Genomic DNA, 21,214 nt, shown 5'->3' with positions numbered 1-21,214 from the left:
ATTTGTCTCACAACTTTTTTTTTTCTTTTAACAAAGTTATTTAATCCTCTTTCTCACCTCAATTTTAAAATTTTTGAACATTAATTTCTGATCAGTCATATATTCAATAAATTAAAAAATTACATTTAAATTTGAAATAAATTAACTGAAAAAAATATTTTTTAAAAATTTTAAATTTTCGAATATGGAAATTCAAAAACATTTAAGAGTTTTTTAATTTACAAAGTTAAGGGATGTACAGAAAAAAAAGTAATTAAATATTTTTATTTAAAAATAATTTTTTAAAAATAAAATATGAGGAGTAAAAAATAGGATGTGAATAGAAACTCTTTTTTTAGGTTTTTCAATTGACAACTTGCGTCTTTTGCCCTTTAATACTTTGATTTTTGTTTAATAAAAAAAATGTTATTATTAATTTTAATCAAGGTTTAATTTCAAAACTGTGTAATATCAAATAATTGAAATATTATTTTTTATATATGATTTTTAATAAATATTATTATTTTTTATTAATTTTAATGGTTATTCTATTTTTTTATCATATTGAATAGCAATTGAAATTAAGCCATTACTTACTTTTATTATAAAATGTTTTGACTATTACTATTTGCGAAAAAAAATTAATTTTTTTTATTGCTATCTTATTACCATTGTACATTTTAGAAATATTTTTATTTATTTTTAAACTTCTAATTTTGTCTATTTAATTTATCTAAAATAAATATTATAAATTTAAATTCTCTCGAGCTTATAACATTTAAAAGACTAACTGACATGCATGTCATTTGAATTTTTATTTTTTATGAAAATATGTTTTATAATTTTTTATTTTTTAGATATAATTTTTTATGAATTGTACGGATGCGAAGAAAGAATATTATAATTATTTTTATCTAAAAATATATAATGATAATTAATCATCTTTTTGAAATTTGCTTTTCTAATAAAACAACTCAAAACTATAGTATTAATTTTATGAGGATAATAATTTCATACTCTATTTGGTTCATGAAATTTAGTTTGAATTAAAAAAGGAGAATATTTAAAATAAAGTGTAAGAAAAATTGAATACAACAAAAGGAGGCTGTTCTTTAATACCTTTTTGAATGCCAAAGTAAATTAGGTAGGAGGAATGTAAATTTCATGAAAAGGAACACTTAAAAAAAAGTGTAAAAATTCAAAATTCAAAACTAAAATCAAAATCATAATTTAAGGGTTTTTTTTTTTGTTATAATCTTTTTTTAATGTCTAAAGAATTTAGCTAACAAAACCTTTATTGAGTAATATATCACTCTAAAGATCAATATACATATGAGAAAGTATTTAGAAATTTTTTTTTATTAAAAATGATTAAATTAAAATTAAATCAATAGATTAAAAGTTCATGATACATAAATCAAGTATATAAATTTTGATATATTTTTTAGATAATTATTTTTAATAAAAATTAACAGAATTTTTACCGTTAAACAAATACTAATCAAATTTGAATTACAAATTATATTTTCATTATTTTTTTATATATTATTAATCTTTTTGGTGAATTCTATCAATTTTATAGATTTTGATTTATTTTTAATAAAGTTTTAATTGAATATTTTTAAAGAATTTTATTTAAATTTTATCCTATGTATATGTATCTTGAATTGTGTAAATTATAATGATACAATGAAGAAGTTGAAGGAATCACTGAATATATATATATATATATATATATGTGTGTGTGTGTGTGTGTGTGAATTATTTCTAACTTGATTTTAAGCTTAAACCTTAAATTTTGTTTTAGACATAGTCACAAAAGCCAAAAGCACAAAACATTGGTTGAAATGCAAAGAAAAAGATAAAAAGGCCAAAGCTATTCTAAATTCACCAGTGTTCAACAGGAAATGAGGTTGTTCACATGAGTGTCCTTAAAAAAGTACTATAAAAGCACTACTTAGATAAATGATTTTTATCCTAGGAGAAGTTTAGCATAATTAAGTATTGATCACACTATTAAACTTATTCACATACTCACTTCAAGAAAAAAAATAATATATGATAATAGCAAAAACATAAGGAATTACATGGTTAGACTTTGAGCCTACTTATAAGAGCAAAAATGACAAGAAATTGCCATTATAACAAAAGGATAGAAGATACAAAAATGTTCTCACCAAAAGCCTTAGCAACATTCTACTTCTAAAGTTATAGTCTCCTGAACCCAAAACTCTCTTTAAAAGCCAAAGAAAATGGTTCATAATAAATCAATTATTCTTTAAATTAATTGGTATGTAGTTAAAATTGATATTTAAAGAATACGAGTTTGAAAGAGTTTAAGTGAATAATATATTTTTTAATTAAATATATAATAAGGTAAAAAAAATTAAAGATAAATTAAAAACTTTTAAAAAATGGCTCATAATAATACCCAATACACATATGAACTACCTATTTTGGAGCTCATATCGACACCTAATCTTCACTAAACACAAACGTGACACCTCGAGGCTTAGTGCACTTAGCATATGATCCTATAGGCCCTTAATTATTGGTACTTCAACACTCAACACAACTTAAGGAACACGTACCTGATGTTGGCACTTATAAGCATAAATTTCTGTCCAAAACCAACCTTTCTTTTACATGCATTGGGGAATGGTTGGTGGCAAGCCAACAAGTCACGAAAAAAAATACTTGCAAACCGGCTACTCACAATAAAAGAGCGTTATCAACTAAGGCGGCCGCACACCTTTGGGGCCCAAAGAATAAATTTAAGCTTTTTCCGGCCCAAAAAATGGACCATTGTATTGGAGGTCCAGGCTTGAAATTTTAGCGTGTTACTTTTGGGGTTGAAAACAAAGCCCAATTTCTAATGGATTGAGCTTGATCATATACTTGACAGGCAAGCTCTCTTTGATGTTTCTTTTTATTCCATAAATCTTAAGTGAGTTTAATTCATAATTTAATTTAATTTATTAATATAATTTTTTTAAAAAAATAGTATAATAACATTTAATAGGTTTTAGATTTAAATTTGAGCATTTATAATTTTTTTTTTCTATCTCTAAGCATCTAAGGTGAGTCAAATGGGATTCTTAAAGTTACAAAAGTTGAATTTTCAAATTAAATTTTTGAAAAAAGATACGTTAATGAGAAATTTTTTTCTTTTTATAATTATTGGAATGAGAAGTTGATATAAAATTTAGATAAAAATTTTAATCTCACAAAAATTTATTATTTCTAATAATTTCAATCTGATAAAATTAAAAAAAAAAAAAGGTTATACTTCAAGATGCTCTTTATTGACACTATTTGAAACGCAATTTTCATATTTTAAAATTATTTTTCTGTTATAAAAAATAAATTCTTCAAGATATAAATAAAGTTAAATAATATCACTTTTTTTAACTTTTATGAAAAAAAATACTTCAATAATTAGATAAAAGAATTTGATCATAAATACCTTAAAGACATTTTAAGGTTATTATATAAAATAATATTTTCATCCAATACTTTAAAAATTATTAATAAAATTATCAATTATTACATTTAATATAATACAAAATTATTATTTTAAAAAATATAATACAAAATTATTATTATATATAGTATACTAGTTTGTAACTGTCCAACGCACGAATTAATTTTATTTATTAATTAAAATATATTAAATTTATGAAATTATTAATTAAAATTTATTATTACAAATAAAACGAAAAAATTATATTAAAATATCTATCAACAATTAACATTACTTCATAATAAAATATTTATGTAATCAATAGATAAAAAAATTACTTTGGATCCAAAAGAAATTTTTTTGGAATATAATTTATTCCCACTTTTGCATCTATGTGATTTCAAAATCAATAATTAATGTAAGAGACATACTCAAGTTATAAAAATATATGAAAACCTACTTATGTTATAAAACAATAAAAAATAATCTAAAAATTCTTGAATTGAAAAATATTTATTGACTAAGTAAAACTTACTAGCATTACTTTCACAAAAAATAATATTTTGTGGCTTAATATTTATATGCACAATTTATGTTATCACTTTTTTTACTTGAGAAAAAATGTGTTAATATAAAAGTTAAAAAGATAATTATTTAAAATTTTAAATATAGGAGCAATAATTTTCTATTATTCCCTTTGCTCTATTTTTGTTTCCCACTTTTCATTTAATAAAATATTATAATAAACATAACCTTATATGTTAAAAATCATTATCAAGAAGTTTTATATGTCCAAAAAATAAGTAGTAGGATTAATGACTAACCAATTATTTGGCACCTAAGTAGGATCTTTACATAAAGCAGGATTTTCACAAAGTTAAACTTAATACATAATACAAAAACTTTAACTAATGAAATACATATATATTATCTATAAATTATATAAAACCAATTTCTTTATTCAATGATTTTTTTCTCGGCATAACAAAAAAAAGTATACCTCCAAAATTTGTTTTAGTGTTTGAAAATTGTGATCTTGATAAAAAAAAGTAATTAAAATAATTAGAAAATGTGAAGCAAATAAAAAAAGAGTTAAAAATAAACAATAATATTAGAAAATAAAATCAACTCAAAAAAGAATTGACATACCTTAACTTAATTGTAATATTGATCAAATCATTAAAAAACTATTAAGAAATTTACATTTAAAAAAGGATTTGAATAAAAATAATATACTTGTAGGATTATTAGATGTGAAAATACATACTTTCATATTTAGCTTGTAATCAATGCAAATTCAATTGAGAAAATATTAAAATATTTTGAAAGTGTAAATAATATAATAAGTGATTTTAATTTGTTTGAATTTTTTTAAAAAATTACCAAATATTAAAAGATTATAAGCAAATCTATGAAGATATCGAAATTTTCAAATTTAAAAGGGATAGATGTATATGATTGAAAATTTTTATTTTAAAAGAAATATATCTAAATTATATTTAATTTGTATGCTTTACATATAATTAATCCAAATATTTAAAGTATATACATAGGAAAAAGTAAAAAAGTTAGTAAAACTATAATGATTTAATGAAAAAATATTTAATATTTAAAAGTTAACATTTGAATTTTGGATTTGATATATATTGATGATAAGAGTTAATTGAGAATTTTTTGTGATTTAAATTAAGTTAAAGTTTATATAAAATTAAAATTTTGGATAAACTTAATTTTTAAAATTTTAAAATTATTTGGTAAATAATTAAAATTAAAGAATTATTTTATGTATAGATTATACATGTAACTGATCATGCAAAATATTTATTTGATCGTATATTTAAAACTATCAAATTTGTCATCAAAATAGATTGTATACATAGGATTACATGTGAGTAAATATTATAATGTATTATTGTATATTGTAATATAATATTATATATAATTGATTTTTCATTTAAATCTTGATAAACTTTAATCCATAAATATATTTAAATAATAATTTTATCTATAGATAATATCTAAGCAGATAATTACATTTAAATTTTGGTATTTTATATCTTTATCCTCCAAAGAAAAATATATAATCAAATAATTACTTGATAACTTTAGACTTAAGAAATTTTATCAAAGTGACTAACATGACTTATTAGAGTTTAAAAGTTATTTAACACAGATTTTCTTCTTACTGTTATTTAGTTGTGCAATGTGATTTCATTTGCATAAATAAGAGAAACAAATTTATTAAGTTTATTTTTTATTTGTTTTTAAATTGTAATAAAAAAGATATTAGCTTAAGTGGATTCTAATTAAATTTATTATGAATTGATAAATAAAAAAAAAATGTTGCAGTTGATTTGAAAAAAAAATCCTACCTAATGGAGTGAATATTATGTTTAGTGAAATAATAACTATTATCAGAAAAAACATGTTAGCTCTTATAGCAATAATATACTAATAAAAAGAGATATTAAATTAATAGTAAGAAAAATATGTTTAACTCATATGCTTCGTAGGATATTAGAAAAGTTATATAACTAAGAACTATTAAAAACGATGACTTTTTTGAAGTTGTTAAGTTATTTATATTTTTTTCACATTTTTTAAAAATATTAATGTTAAAAGTTGACAAATACTGATTTAAATTTAAATTTTATTTTACTTCAGATATATCTAAATCTATTTTTTAAAGTTAGTGGATTATTTACTAAAATTATCTTTATCTATAATTAATATATTTAAAATTTGAAAATAATGTAAGGATTATTTATAAAAAAACATTAAAGATATTAAATAATATTTTTTAAAAGTTATGATAAATTTAAAAAATCATGTTAAGTACAAATAAATTAGAAAAAATAAATTATTTTAAAATTAATTTTAAATTGAGATGAAGTAATGTGCAAAATAAAAAAATTTCATTAGAATTTAAATTTGTTTTTATTAAATTTTAAAATTATAAATAATTTAATAATTTTTAAAATATATATTTTTATAAAATAATTTAAAATTAATAAATATTTTATGTGTCATCAAAAATGAAAAATTTTAAGATTTATCTTATATATTGAAAAAAAATGTTTATGTATGTTATAATATAATATATACATATATATGATATATATGATTAATTAACTTTAAAAATATTTTAAAGAGACTTGTAAAAAAAACATTTAAATAAAACAATTATCCCAATAAAAACTCACGCATTCCCACGAGTGTACAGCGAATGGTTGGGAAAAAAGAGAGAGAGGAAAAAAAAAGAAAGAAAAATCTCTCTTAAACTGTATATGCATGCCTCCACAGAAATACCACAATTACGTGCAACCAAGGGCAAAATTGCATCCACATGTCACATTTTAGCAATGTGCTGTTTTAATTTCATTTTTCGTGTTTGAAAGTTGAAACCTTTCCTGTGCCAATGCCTTAATTATGAACCACTTCAATTCTTTTCCGTTTAATCTAGCTAAGGTCTTTTTTCATAAAGTATGATAGTGATGGTTAATTTATCTATTTGATTTAATTAATTGATTTTTTTATATAATATTTAAACATGATTGCAATTTCGTTTGTATTAATTCAAAATTTAAAATTAATCTACTAATAATATGACTTTTTTTAGTGGTAGGGATATTTTTAGGTTCAAAAGTATTTTGATCATTTTTTCTCATTAAAAATTATCAACAAAGATTTAGGGGCATTTAAGATTTTTAGATTAATTTAATATATCATATCAATTTGAGATCACAATGTTACATAAATTTGATCATCTTATTAATATGTCCGATGAATATTTTTTATATGAATTTATCATTTTTTAAACTAATTGTCATAACGTCTAGATCCGGAGATCTATCGCTAGACATTGATTTTTAGGGAGTCGCCACCAATCTTTTTTATCTAGGTGCGATTGACCACCTAAATAATCTATCATTTCAGAGAACACCTAAGTTCAAGGGTCCCTAAAAGAATAAGTTTAGGTCTTCTAACCAGAACAGGGTTCGAGAGTTCGGTTACGTGTGAGGAAGGTTATAGCACCCTTACAACGCCCATCAAAAGATGGTACCAGCTTAAATTTGTGTTATCCAATGAGCCTTAAAATTTTACCGAGTAATTAATTATTAGAAATTATTCTCAATTGACTATAATACTTTTAGCAAAAAATTGAGAAAATTCTCTCACCTCAAGAGTATGCAAGAAAAACTACTGTTTCACTTGCAGAGGCTCCGTCATCGGATTATTTAACATAAAAAAAAATAAAAAGGAATAAAAGAATGATTGTTTTTTTTGTGCAGGAAAAATTAATACTTTTAACTTTTTCAAAAAATATTCTTTTGAAACTTTAATTTTGAGGAAAATTGATACTTTCAACTTTTCCTCAAAATTTTATTTTTTTCAAAATTTATTAAGGAAAATTGATACTTTCAGCTTTTCCCCAAAAATATTTTTTTGAAAACTTTTATTTTCAAGGAAAATTGATGCTTTCAACTTTTCCTCAAAAGTTGATTTTTGAAATTTTATTTTTAAGAAAAATTGATACTTTCAACTTTTCCCCAAAAATATTCTTGAAAACTTTGATTTTCAAAGAAAATTGATACTTTCAACTTTTTCTAAAAAACCCTTTTTTGAAATTTATTTTTAAGAAAAATTGATACTTTCAACTTTTCCTCAAAAATATATATTTTTTATTTTTATTTAAAGAAAATAAAATAATGAAACAAAATAAAAGTGAAAATAAATAAAAATAAAAAAATAAAGAAAAGTAAAACAAAAATAAAAATAAAATAAAGATAAAAAAATATTAAATAAACCTAATCTAATAAATAAAAAAATAAATAAAAAACAAATAAATAAATAAATTCAAAAAAAAAAAACCTGGAGCGGCTCAGAGTACGGCTCGGCTCAAGAAAGAGAAACGGTTTGAAAAAACGGCTTGGAACCTTGGCTCGGCTCGGCTATCGACTCGGAGGGGGAAGACACGCGCGGGTCAGAAAGCGGGTTGACGCTCGGGTCGGGTCGAATCTCGACAAAACGCGCGGATCTTCTGGGTCACTTAAGGCAAAAACGACGTCGTTTTAAGAGGGTATATAAGGCTCTTCCCTCTATTTTTTGGTAGAAACCTTCTCCCCTCTCTCTTTTTTCTTCTTTTTTCCTCTCGCTTCTCTCTAAAAGGTCGAAGAACTCCGGTTGAATATTCACCGGATTCTGGGAAATTTCGTCAGAATCTGGGTTTTTAGCCAGAAGTTCACCGAAAAGTTGGTCGGTTTCTGGTTCCTTCGCTGAAAACTGGGCAGCTCGTCGGAAACTTCAAAGTTGGCCGGAATCATCGTCGAAAAATGCTAGTTTCGTCAAAAAATTCAACCGAAATCTGAAATTGTTCAGAAATTCCCAGAAAAAAATTGTCAAAAATCTCCAAAAAATTTCTGTTAACTCTCAGAACACTTCTAAACATTTTTTTAGCCTTCTATACTTTTCTATACACCTCTTTTTCTCAAATCAGTAGCTTTTTGCTCACTGGTTTTCTATGTCTGTTTCTATGTTCTTCGTTCTGTTTCAGAGGTTCTTTTTTATAGGGATTGATTAGAAGAGTTTTTGATCAATTTCAACTCCTCTTTGGATCGAGATTCAATCATTGAATCCAGCATGAACTCTTCTGATTGAATCCTAATCCAATTTTTAGCCAAATAAATCAAAGAAAAAAAAATCAGATAAATCAGATAAATAAAAAAAATTAATAGATAAATTAAAATTAAATAACAGATAATATAATCTGATATACATATAAATTTAAAAAAATAATAATAATAAAGATATATACATATTAATAAATAAGTAAATACCTAAGATAAAAATAAAAGAAAAAAATATATAAACAATAATAATAAAAATAAAAATAAAAATAGAAATAGAAATGTGAAATACAAAAAAATAATAATAATAATAAAAATAATAAAAAAATATATAGACTTACCTATTTGAGCCAGGCCCAATTGATCCAGGCCTGGACCAAATTGGGTGTCTACAGCTGCCCCTCTTTGCATATTTTCTGTGAAACAGAAATTGCGCAAAGACGTAGATACCCAATCAAGACTCAACTCGACCTTTTTACTTTTTTTTTTATTTTTTTAGTTTTTGATCAAAGCTCCTCTAGGCAGAGGCTCAATGACTTTGAGTAACATAAATGGCTCCTCTAATCAAAGGCTCAATAACTTTGAAAAAAAATAAATTACTCCTCTAAATAGAGGCACCACGACTTTGGAAAGTAAATTGCTCCTCTAAACAGAGGCACCACGACTTTGAAAAATAAATTGCTCCTCTAAACAGAGGCACCACGACTTTGAAAAGTAAATTGCTCCTCTAAACAGAGGCACCACGACTTTGGAAAGTAAATTACTCATTGACAATCATGTCCAAAGGAGTTGAAAGTGTGTTTGAAAGAATCTCAGGAGATTATGCCCAAAGGTCTTATAAATCAACTCTGATACCAAAAGACATCCTATTTCAAGGATTAGGAACTTACCTGACAAGTTTCTTTTCAAATTTGCAAAATATCTTCATATCTGTCTTCTCTATGTGAGATCTTGAAACACCCCTGCTTTTTGAATTTATACATTATACTTTCTTGAAAGTAGTGTATGCTATGCAATGTATATGAATTTCAATGCATGCTATGCAAATGTTGGCCAATTAATTCCTATTCAATGTATGGTACTCAAGTTTCTCAAGCTCTTTTTTTTTTGGGCATTAAGCCTTTCGATTATTCAGAGATCCAATTACACTGCTCTTCTAAGATCGAACTAGTGTAGCTCTTAATTGTCTCTTCCACTCACATTCTTTCTGTAAAAAAAATCTCTTCTCAGATTCAATGTCCTAATCAAGAGTTGAACATCTCGATTCTGTCTTCTTCACTTTTGACTTATTCAATGTAATGTAAAAATCTTTCATGTTGTTATTCATTTATCTATCATTATTTCAAACTAAAAAAGTAAGAATGCATTTGCACATTTCTTCAATGGTGGGGTATTAAGAAGAAAAGAATCTGAATGTTGAGAAACAATCATAAGAAAAAGACACAAAAAATGAAATAGAGTGTCTCTTATTAGCAAAATGTTGGCAAACTTTGGCTAAAAAAAAATTACAAGGATAGGTGTGAGGACAAAGCCCAAAATGAACAATCAGATAATCATAATAACACATCTCAAAGTTTTTTTTTGAAAACTCAACCCTCTAATGTATTTAACAATTTGGAACTCTTCCGAATTTGCTAGCTTTCATATCAGCGGACCTTTAAATTCAATGCTGTATTCTCTTTATCTAACCTGCCTTTTCAGGTTTTCAACTTAGACAAATCTCTTATGACTCAAACCGCCCTTTTAGGGTTTTCGCCTTGAGTCCTCATTTTTCACTTTTTTTTTCATTTTTTTTATTTTTTTCATTTTTTCCATTTTTTCATTTTTTCATCATTTTTTTTCATTTTTTCATTTTTTCAAGCATAGTATTTCTTCACAGCATCAGAATTTATAGGATGGGGTAAATCATTTCCATCCATCTCAGTCAGTATCAGCGCTCCACTCGAAAAAGCCCGTCTCACCACATACGGTCTTTTCCAATTCGAAGTCTATTTTCCTTTACTATCATGTTGGATTGAGAGAATTTTTTTCAAGACCAACTCTCCTTCTCGAAAGTAACGAGGTCAAATTTTCTTATCATGAGCCCTTATCATTCTTTTTTGATACAGCTGACCATGGCACAGTGCAGTCAATCTCTTTTCTTCTATAAGATTTAACTGCTCATAACGTTCTCGAATCCATTCAACTTCTTCTAACTCAACTTCTTTTAAAACTCTCAAAGAGGGGATCTCTACTTTCATTGATAGTACAACTTTCATCCCATAAACCAAAGAAAATGGGGTTGCCCCAGTAGAGGTGCGAATTGATATTCGATATGCATGTAATGCAAATGGCAACTTCTCATGCCAATCTTTGTAAGTCTCAGTCATTTTCTCTAAAATCTTTTTTATGTTCTTATTGGCTGCCTCAACTACCCCATTCATCTTCGGACGGTATGGTACCGAGTTATGATGTCTGATCTTGTATTGAACACATACTTCTTGCATCATCTTACTATTTAGATTCTTGGCATTGTCTGAAATAATTCTTTCTGAAAGTCTATACCTACAGATGATCTCTTTTTTTATAAACTTATAAACCACAGAGTGTGTCACATTTACATATGATGCTGCCTCTACCCATTTTGTGAAGTAATCTATCATCACAAAAATGAATTTGTACCCGTTAAAAGCTTTCGAGGTGATTGGACCAATGACATCCATACCCCACATTGAAAATGGCCATGGTGGTACCATAACATGTAAAGTAGATGGTGGAGCATGGATCTTATCAGCATATATCTGGCATTTATGGCATTTACGAGCATAATCAATGCAATCACTCTCCATCGTCAACCAATAATATCTTGCTCTCATGATCTACCTTACCATCATATGTCTACTAGTATGTGCCCCACATATTTCATCATGCACCTCTTCAATGATTTTCTTCGTTTCAGTCTGATTTACGCACCGCAATAATACTTGATCTTTGTTTCTTTTGTACAGGACATCTCCATCCATGAAGAAGCTCATAGCCAATCTTCGGATGACCCTTTTATCATTTTTTGTTGCTTGAACTGGATATTGTTGATCCTTGACATACTGTAAGATGTCATAATACCAGGGCTTTCCATTTTTTTCTCTCTCTACATTGGAACAATAAGTTGGTATATCTTTAACATCTAACTTGATGGACTGAATGTCGGTATTATCATTAATTCGAATCATCACAGCCAGAGTAGCCAATGCGTTAGCAATCAAATTTTTTTCTCGGGATAAGTGATCAAACTGGATATCTTCAAATTGTTTCATCAACTCTAGAATATACTTATGATACGAAATGAGTTTTGAATCTCTTATTTCCCATTCTCCTTTCAACTGATATATGACTAGAGTTAAGTCTTCAAACACTTTCAGTACTTTCACTCTTCTATCTATAGCAGCTTGCAAGCCCATGACACATGCCTCATATTCAGCGATGTTATTTGTGTAATTAAAATTTAACTTCGCTGTTACATGACAGTATTGTTCTTCTGGAGAGATCAGAATTGCTCTAATTCCATGTCCCAAGGCATTAGCATCTCCATCAAAGTACATTCTCCAACATTTTCCTTCATGCTCCCTTTTCTCTAGTTGGAAGATAGTCATTAAGTCTTCGTCAGAGAATTCTAGCTTCATCGGCTCATACTCTTCAGTAGCACGATCTGTAAAAAATTTTGCTATAACGCCCCATTTTATTACTTTTTGGCTCACGTATATAATATCGTATTTCGAGAGCATTACTTGTCATCTAGCGATTCTTCCAGATAAAAAAAGCTTTTCGAAGATATACTTAATGGGATCCAATTTTACAATGAGCCACGTAGTGTGATAGAGCATATACTGTCTGAGTCTTTTGGCAGTCCACGCTAATGCACAACACATTTTCTCCAATAAAAAATACTTGAATTCATATTCAGTAAACTTTTTACTCAGATAGTAAATAGCTCTCTCATTTCGGCTAGCTTCATCTTGCTGCCCCAGCACACATCCCATTAAACTTTCACATACAGTTAAGTATAAGATTAACGGTTTCCCTGGAACAGGTGGCACCAATACTAGAGGGTTCGATAAATATTGCTTAATTTTATCAAACGTCTCTTGACATTCTTCATTCCATTTTTCAGAATTATTTTTATGAATAAGCTTAAATATGAGATCACATTTATAAGTAAGCTGAGAGATGAACCAAAAAATATAGTTCAATCTCCCCAGAAAACCTCGAACTTCTTTTGGTGTGCTGAGAGGTGACAAATTTTGGATGGCCCGTATCTTATCGGGATCGACTTCAATTCCTCTTTCACTGACCACAAAGCCTAGCAACTTCTCTGACTTTACCCCAAAGGTGCACTTGACTGGGTTTAATTTGAGCTAAAATTTTTTCAATCTTTCAAATAACTTTTTGAGGCTAGTAATATGATCTTCATCCTCACAAGACTTTGTAATCATATCGTCTACATACACCTCAATTTCTTTGTGCATCATGTCATGAAAGAGTGTTACCATGGCCCTTTGATATGTTGCCTCAGCATTCTTTAACTCAAAAGGCATGACTTTGTAATAGAAGGTTCCCTACATGGTCACAAAAGTAGTCTTTTCCATATCATCTGCAGTCATTTTTATCTGATTATACCCAGAGAAACCATCCATAAAAGAGAAAATTGAATGTTTAGCCGTGTTGTCTACCAGTGTATCGATATGAGGTAAAAGAAAGTTATCTTTTGGGCTAGCCTTATTCAAGTCTCGATAGTCTACACACATTCATACTTTTTTTTCTTAAGAACTGGGACTATATTGGTTACCTATTCTGGATACTTAGCCACTTGTAGAAAACTTACATCAAATTATTTATTCACTTCTTCTTTAATCTTTAGTAGCATTTCAGGCTTCATCCGTCTCAGTTTCTGCTGAACTGACTTACATTCTGGCTTTAAAGGTAACCTGTGCTCCATTATTTCTGTGCTCAGCCCTGGCATATCCTGGTAAGACCAAGCAAATATATCTACAAATTCTCAAAGTAGGTCTGCCAATCGTTGCCTATCTCCAAATGAAAGTGAAGTGCCCATTCTAACCTTTTTCTTATTTTTTTTATCTCCCAAATTCACTAAGTCCACTACCTCTTGATGAGGCTCAATTGACTTATTCTCTTGTTCAATCATCCTCATTAGGTCGGAGGCATAACATATTCTTCAGAATTTTTTTCATTGTCAAGTTCATCAGTGTTAATTGAATTCTCAAAGCTAACCTCTTAATTGTTATCATGATTATTTTCATATTCATTTAAAGACCTGCAATTGAATGAAATGGGATATGTTGGCAAGATGCGCTTGGAGAGATGGAAATAATGAAGACACAAGAAGAAATGAATGAAAATGCATCTTTCTTATTTTTTATTAAAAATAATAAAAGACAAATGGCCCAAAAAAAGATCACCCTATAGCCTTGGGCAATAGCTATTGAGATGTTACAATTACATTGTATCAACATTAAAAGTCAAAAGCATCTTGATGGCACTCCAATTATTCAGCTCATAATCTGGTGGACAAAGGTGAACCCACTCCTTTCGGTTAAACCCCATTTCATCTTCAACAACATTAATGGCTAACTGAGCAAAAACGTCTTCCATACTTTTTCTTGTATTTGGGTACATGAATCCCTTAGGCCTGAAAGTTTCATACAAGTGTGAGATAAACATCAGTCTTGTTATCTTTCTTGATGGCCTTCTTTTGACTTCTCACTCTGCCATCTCATAGCCTAGGCCTACCCTGTCGTTGTTGTCTATTATTATCGGAGGTTCTTTAATTCTCTGTAAATTTTTGCCTAGCCCAAGTCCTAGATACCAGCCTTTGTTGATGACTTGGCTCACCACTATCTTTGAAAAATGTTGATTTTGAAATCCTTCACATACAGAATTGACCAATTCAAAAGATCGATAGGAGCATTCCAATGCTTCTTCGGTAGCCTCTACGTATGGAGTGTTCAATGGTTGGGTCACTAGTATGTTTTCCTCTCCAACTACCACTACTAATTGACTTTTCACATTAAACTTGATCTTCTGATGCAAAGTAGAGGGCACAGCTCCTGTCATGTGAATCCATGGTCTTCCTAACAGACAGCTGTAGAATGGAAAAATATCCATCACTTAAAATTTTACATTGAAGGTGCATGGCCCAATTTGTAAAGGCATCTCAATATCTCTCAGGACTTCTCTTCTGGTCTCATCAAAGGCTCTCACAATCATCTGACTGTCCTTCATATGAGAGTAATCAATGGGTAGCTTTGCCAAAGTTAACATAGGCATGACATTGATGGCAGAGCTATTATCGATAAGGACCTTGGCTATGATATGGCTTTTACACTTGACTGTGATATACAGAGCTTTGGTATTTTTTTTCCCTTCAAAAGAATCTCATCATCGCTGATTGAAATGTGATTTGGCATGACTAGATTTCTAGTTAAGTGGTTCACATATTCAACAGACACGTTATGCACCATATATGCCTGATTCAACACTTTCAACAGGGTATTTTGGTGCAGCTCTGAGTTCAGCAGTAGTGATAATAATGAGATTCGAGTTGACAATTTATTCAACTGTTCCACAACAGAATACTTACTGTGTTTTACCAGCTTTAGGAATTCATAAACCTCTCTTTTTGATACTGACTTCGATTGATCTTTTTCAGGTTCAATCTCAAGATTATTTTATCTTTCTTCTTCTTTAGCTTTCTTTTTTCTAGCCTTCTCTACCATTTCTGGAGTGTAACATCTCCCACTTCGAGTAATCATTTCACAGCTCGTAGCCTTTGCTCTAGCATGCTAATCTTGAAGCTTTCCTGAACTTTCACTCTTATATTTTCTTTCTCTTTCTCTTTTAAATCATCTAGATCAGGAATTAGTTTTGTTACTTTTTCAATAAAGACAGGATTTACATAGCAATTATACTGCCTTGAGTTAGAAGCTGATGGCATTCCAGGATATGTTGGATATGCGAAATATTGTGACGGGACCTCTTGAGCAGACTGGGCTTGATGTGGGCCAAAACCTGGAGGGTACAAAGGGTCGATCACTTCTTGTAATGGGGGAACTTGTTGGCTTGTATTTTTTTCAACTTTTTTTCTTTTATTCATGTTATTAAGAGCCTCTAGAATCTTGCTTAGCTCACTTTCAATCTTTTTTTATACTTTTTTTTCAAATTTATGAGAATTTTTCTGCTCCATTTGCCTTGCTCTGAATCTTGTGTTGTATCGATAGGCAAGGTTCTTGCTAGATGAAGCTATCCTAGAAACTTGAGTACCATATCTTATGATTAGAAATGTTATGCTATGCTTTATGTATGATGCTTTGATGCATGAATGAAATGTATATTTTTCTAAATGAAATCTAGTATGAAATGGATGTAAATGATTGTGTTAAGACATGATCATGAAAATAATGCAGATGCATACAATCAGACAAACACCATAGTTAGTTTCATGGATGAAATGAAAGTGATACTGACGCACAATGTTACATATGATAATGAAAATGATGCACAAAGTTAAATAATCAAAATGATTAGATAAACACCCTTTTTATGTCTTAATTTCAGGGTATATCTATCATTAGGTAGAAAGGGCTCTATCCTAGGTTTAGGCACTCTTAAGGTTCACTATATGTGGTTTTAAGGTCAAAGTCTAAAGGTCCTCAAATTGTTCTTTACATCTTTGTCCATCACAGACTAGTAAGGCACCCTAATCCTCACCCATTACAGGCTACAAGCAGAAAAAGTTCAATTTAAGTGGGAGCATTTCGCTAGCCACTGCGGAGGCATTAGACCTCACGAAAGTAATAGGTACTTTACTCCCTCCTAGAGGGACGGAGCTCGGGTATAGAGCTCATGTTATGCACATGCACATAAATGACATAATTAACAAGGTAAATAAACATGAATGAATAATAACACATATATACAAACAGGTTCAATTTTATTAGGCTTTTGGATAACACAAATTATTTGCTGGCTTGACTCTCAAAGTCCCCAACGGAGTCACCAAGCTGTTATAACGTCTAGATCCGGGGATCTATCGCTAGACATTGATTTTTAGGGAGTCGCCACCAATCTTTTTTATCTAGGTGCGATTGGTCACCTAAAGAATCTGTCCTTTCAGAGAACACCTAAGTTCAAGGGTCCCTAAAAGAATAGGTTCAGGTCTTCTAACCAGAATAGGGTTCGGGAGTTCGGTTACGTGTGAAAAAAGTTATAGCACCCTCACAACACCCATCAAAAGATGGTACCAGCTTAAATTTGTGTTATCCAATGAGCCTTAAAATTTTACCGAGTAATTAATTATTGAAAATTATTCTCAATTGACTCTAATACTTTTAGCAGAAAATTGAAAAAATTCTCTCACCTCAAGAGTATGCAAAAAAAACTATTGTTTCACTTACAGAGGCTCCGTCGTCGGATTATTTAACATAAAAAAATAAAAAGGAATAAAAGAATGATTGTTTTTTTTGTGTAGGAAAAATTGATACTTTCAACTTTTCCAAAAAATATTCTTTTGAAACTTTAATTTCGAGAAAAATTGATACTTTCAACTTTTCCTCAAAAATTTATTTTTTTGAAAATTTATTAAGGAAAATTGATACTTTCAACTTTTCCTCAAAAATATTTTTTTTTATTTTTATTTAAAGAAAATAGAATAATGAAACAAAATAAAAATGAAAATAAATAAAAATAAAAAAATAAAGAAAAGTAAAACAAAAATAAAAATAAAATAAAGATAAAAAGAATATTAAATAAACCTAATCTAATAAATAAAATAAATAAATAAAAAAACAAATAAATAAATAAATTCAAAAAAAAAACTTGGAGTGGCTCGGAGTACGGCTCGGCTCGACTCGACTCAAGGAAGAGAAACGGCTCGGAGAAGCGGCTTGAGACCTCGGTTCGGCTCGACTATCGGCTCGGAGGGGGAAGACACGCGCGGGTTAGGAAGCGGGTCAACGCTCGGGTCGAGTCGGATCTGATCTCGGTAAAACGTGCGGATCCTCTGGGTTACTTAAGGCAAAAACGGCGTCGTTTTGAAAGGGTATATAAGCTCTGTTTTTCGACAGAAACCTTCTCCCCTCTCTTTCTCTCTTTTTCTTTTTTCCTCTCGCTTCTCTCTAAAAGGCCGAAAAACTCCGGTTGAATATTCATCGGATTCTGAGAAATTTCATCGGAATCTGGATTTTTAGCCGGAAGTTCATCGGAAGTTCACCGAAAAGTTGGTCGATTTCTGGTTCCTTCGTCGAAAACTGGGCAGCTCGTCGAAAACTTCAAAGTTGGTCGGAATCATCGCCGAAAAATGCAAGTTTCATCAAAAAATTCAACCGAAATCTGGAAATTTCCAGAAATTCCCAGAAAAAAAATCGCCAAAAATCTTCAAAAAATTTCTACTAACTCCCATAACACTTCTAAACTTTTTCTTAGCCTTCTATACTCTTTTATACGCCTCTTTTTCTCAAATCAGTAGCTTTTTGCTCACTGGTTTTCTATGTCTGTTTCTGTGTTCTTCGTTCTGTTTCAGAGGTTCTTTTTTATAGGGATTGATCAGAAGAGTTTCTGATCAATCTCAACTCCTCTTTGGATTGGGATTCAATCATTGAATCCAGCATGGACTCTTCTGATTGAATCTTAATCCAATTTTCAGCCAAATAAATCAAAGAAAATAAAAAAAAATTAGATAAATCAGATAAATAAAAAAAAATAATAGATAAATTAAAATTAAATAATAGATAATATAATCTGATATACATATAAATTTAAAAAAAATTAATAATAATAAAGATATATACATATTAATAAATAAGTAAATACCTAAGATAAAAATAAAAGAAAAAAAATATAAAAAAAACAATAATAATAATAAAAATAAAAATAAAAATAGAAATAGAAATGTGAAATACAAAAAAAAATAATAATAATAAAAAAATAAAAAAATATAGACTTATCTATTTAAATCAGATCCAATTGATCCGAACCTGGACCAAATTAAATATCTACACTAATAATCAACATTTAAGTAGCTCAATATTATAAATTATCTCTAACCATAAAGCTAGCTTCAAACAGTTTAAATTATCTAAAATTTTTCACCTTCTAATTATAAATAAAATCATCCAGAGATCATATAAATATCTTGCATTCTTCTACTTTTCATATTCTCTTTCATACTTTCTTCTTTAGTCAATTTTTGGCTTAAAAATTATATGATATATATCCATCTACATATCATTATCTACATCCAGAAAATCTTATGCTTCGGAAGAAATTTATACAATTTGAGAAGGAATTTTGATTGTTCAAAAAGAGGAATCTACTTCAACCGATATGCCCTTAGACACGCCCATACATAACATAAAAATCACACTTGGAAAGGGTGGATAATTAGCTACAACAACAGGTGCTGCAACGAAACTAATTGCAAAAGAGAGAAAATTTGCCACATTAAAATTATTTTATGGGAAGGCCCATTTGATATCCAAAAATTGCTCAACAACTGTCAGACAAATGGAGAATGTTAGGGTGAATAAAAAATTACGATAGAACTAGATCTAAATGTTAAGTATCGAAACACAAACGTTAAAAATATTTTTAATTTTTGCTCTTAATTATTCTCTCTTTTTTTCTTATAATCTTAAATTTTTATTTTTTCAACTCAACTCAGTATGAATGAGTAACATTTTAAATTTATCATTCATTTTATATACCCAACTTTCATTTTCTAATCCTAATTTTTATTTATTACATGCAATTTAAAATTTTATTATCTCATTATCAAGATGTACCCGTTAACCTTGTGAATTATAGCTGTATTTATATATATATATATATATATTTAAATTTATTAAAAATTTATTTTTGATTGTTAAAATTAAAAATTTAATACTCTTTTAATAAATTACAAATAAATTGCTGATTATCATAGCATTTTTCACGTGGGAATAGTTTGTTTTTATTCACGATAAATATGACTCGCAAATTTTTTGCTATATTCATCCAATTTCTAACACTTTTGAATTTCAAGGGAAACGCAATAATTGAAGTTCATTGTTTTTTTTGTTTTTTTTTTTTTGGCCTTGTCCTTTGAAGTCACATTAGTCCTCTGTTACATAGAGTCGTTTCCATGGAAAAAAGAGCTTGCCCAAAACAAGTAAGAAATGTTAAACAATTTCTTAATTATGGATTAATTAACATCTATATCTAAATTTATGTTATTTACATGTCAAAATCTACATTTCAAAATCAATTATACGATTTGAAAAATTATTTTTTTAATTTAAAAAATAATTAAGTTCAAGTTTATTTGTTATTATAATAGATTAAGCTCTCTCAATTTGATAATTAAAAAAATTAAACTTAAATTTTAATTATTTAATCAAATTTAAATAATTTATTAATAATTATAGTTTACACTTTATATAAAATAAATCATTCTAATAAATCATGATAAGATAATTAATTAAAATTTATAAATCAATGATATTAACACTTCAAATTAATATCCCTTAAAATCACATGATAAGACTCAAAAGGTCAATATCTGCATTTATCATCGATATAAATGAGTACAAATTATTGAGGCAGGCTTTTGGTATGGCATGTGGGCTATTCTTTTCGTGATTGTTTCTGGAGATATTTTTCAGTTTTCATGTGGACGGTGGATGGAGTTGAATAATAAGTGGTCGAAATTTTTTTTGAAATTGGTGAGACATATGAGTCAATAAAATTGCATGAATGATTGAGATGAATATATTTTTTCTTTTTTAATTTTATTTGTGGACATTTTGCATCTCATCAAACGGAACATAAAAAAAATACAATTTGATACGTAAAATTCTTTTTATTTATGAGTTTCAAAGAAAATTCATATTTTCATAAAATATATAATTAATTTTCAATCTCATATGAGATATCATTTTTAATTTATAATATGAGATATCATATTATAAATTCTACTATAATTACTTATCACTGAATCAATAGCTCGTTGGTTGCTCGCACTTTCCTTTGAGATATCTAAGATTAATACTTAACTAATTTAATCTGTAAATAAAAAATATTTTATAATGCAAAAAATTAAAAGATGAATGAATGAAAA

The sequence above is a fragment of the Durio zibethinus genome, chromosome 13, assembly GCF_047325235.1.
Source record: "Durio zibethinus cultivar Kanyao isolate XHJ-2024 chromosome 13, ASM4732523v1, whole genome shotgun sequence".
NCBI lineage: Eukaryota > Viridiplantae > Streptophyta > Magnoliopsida > Malvales > Malvaceae > Durio > Durio zibethinus.
This window is presented reverse-complemented; position numbering follows the sequence as displayed.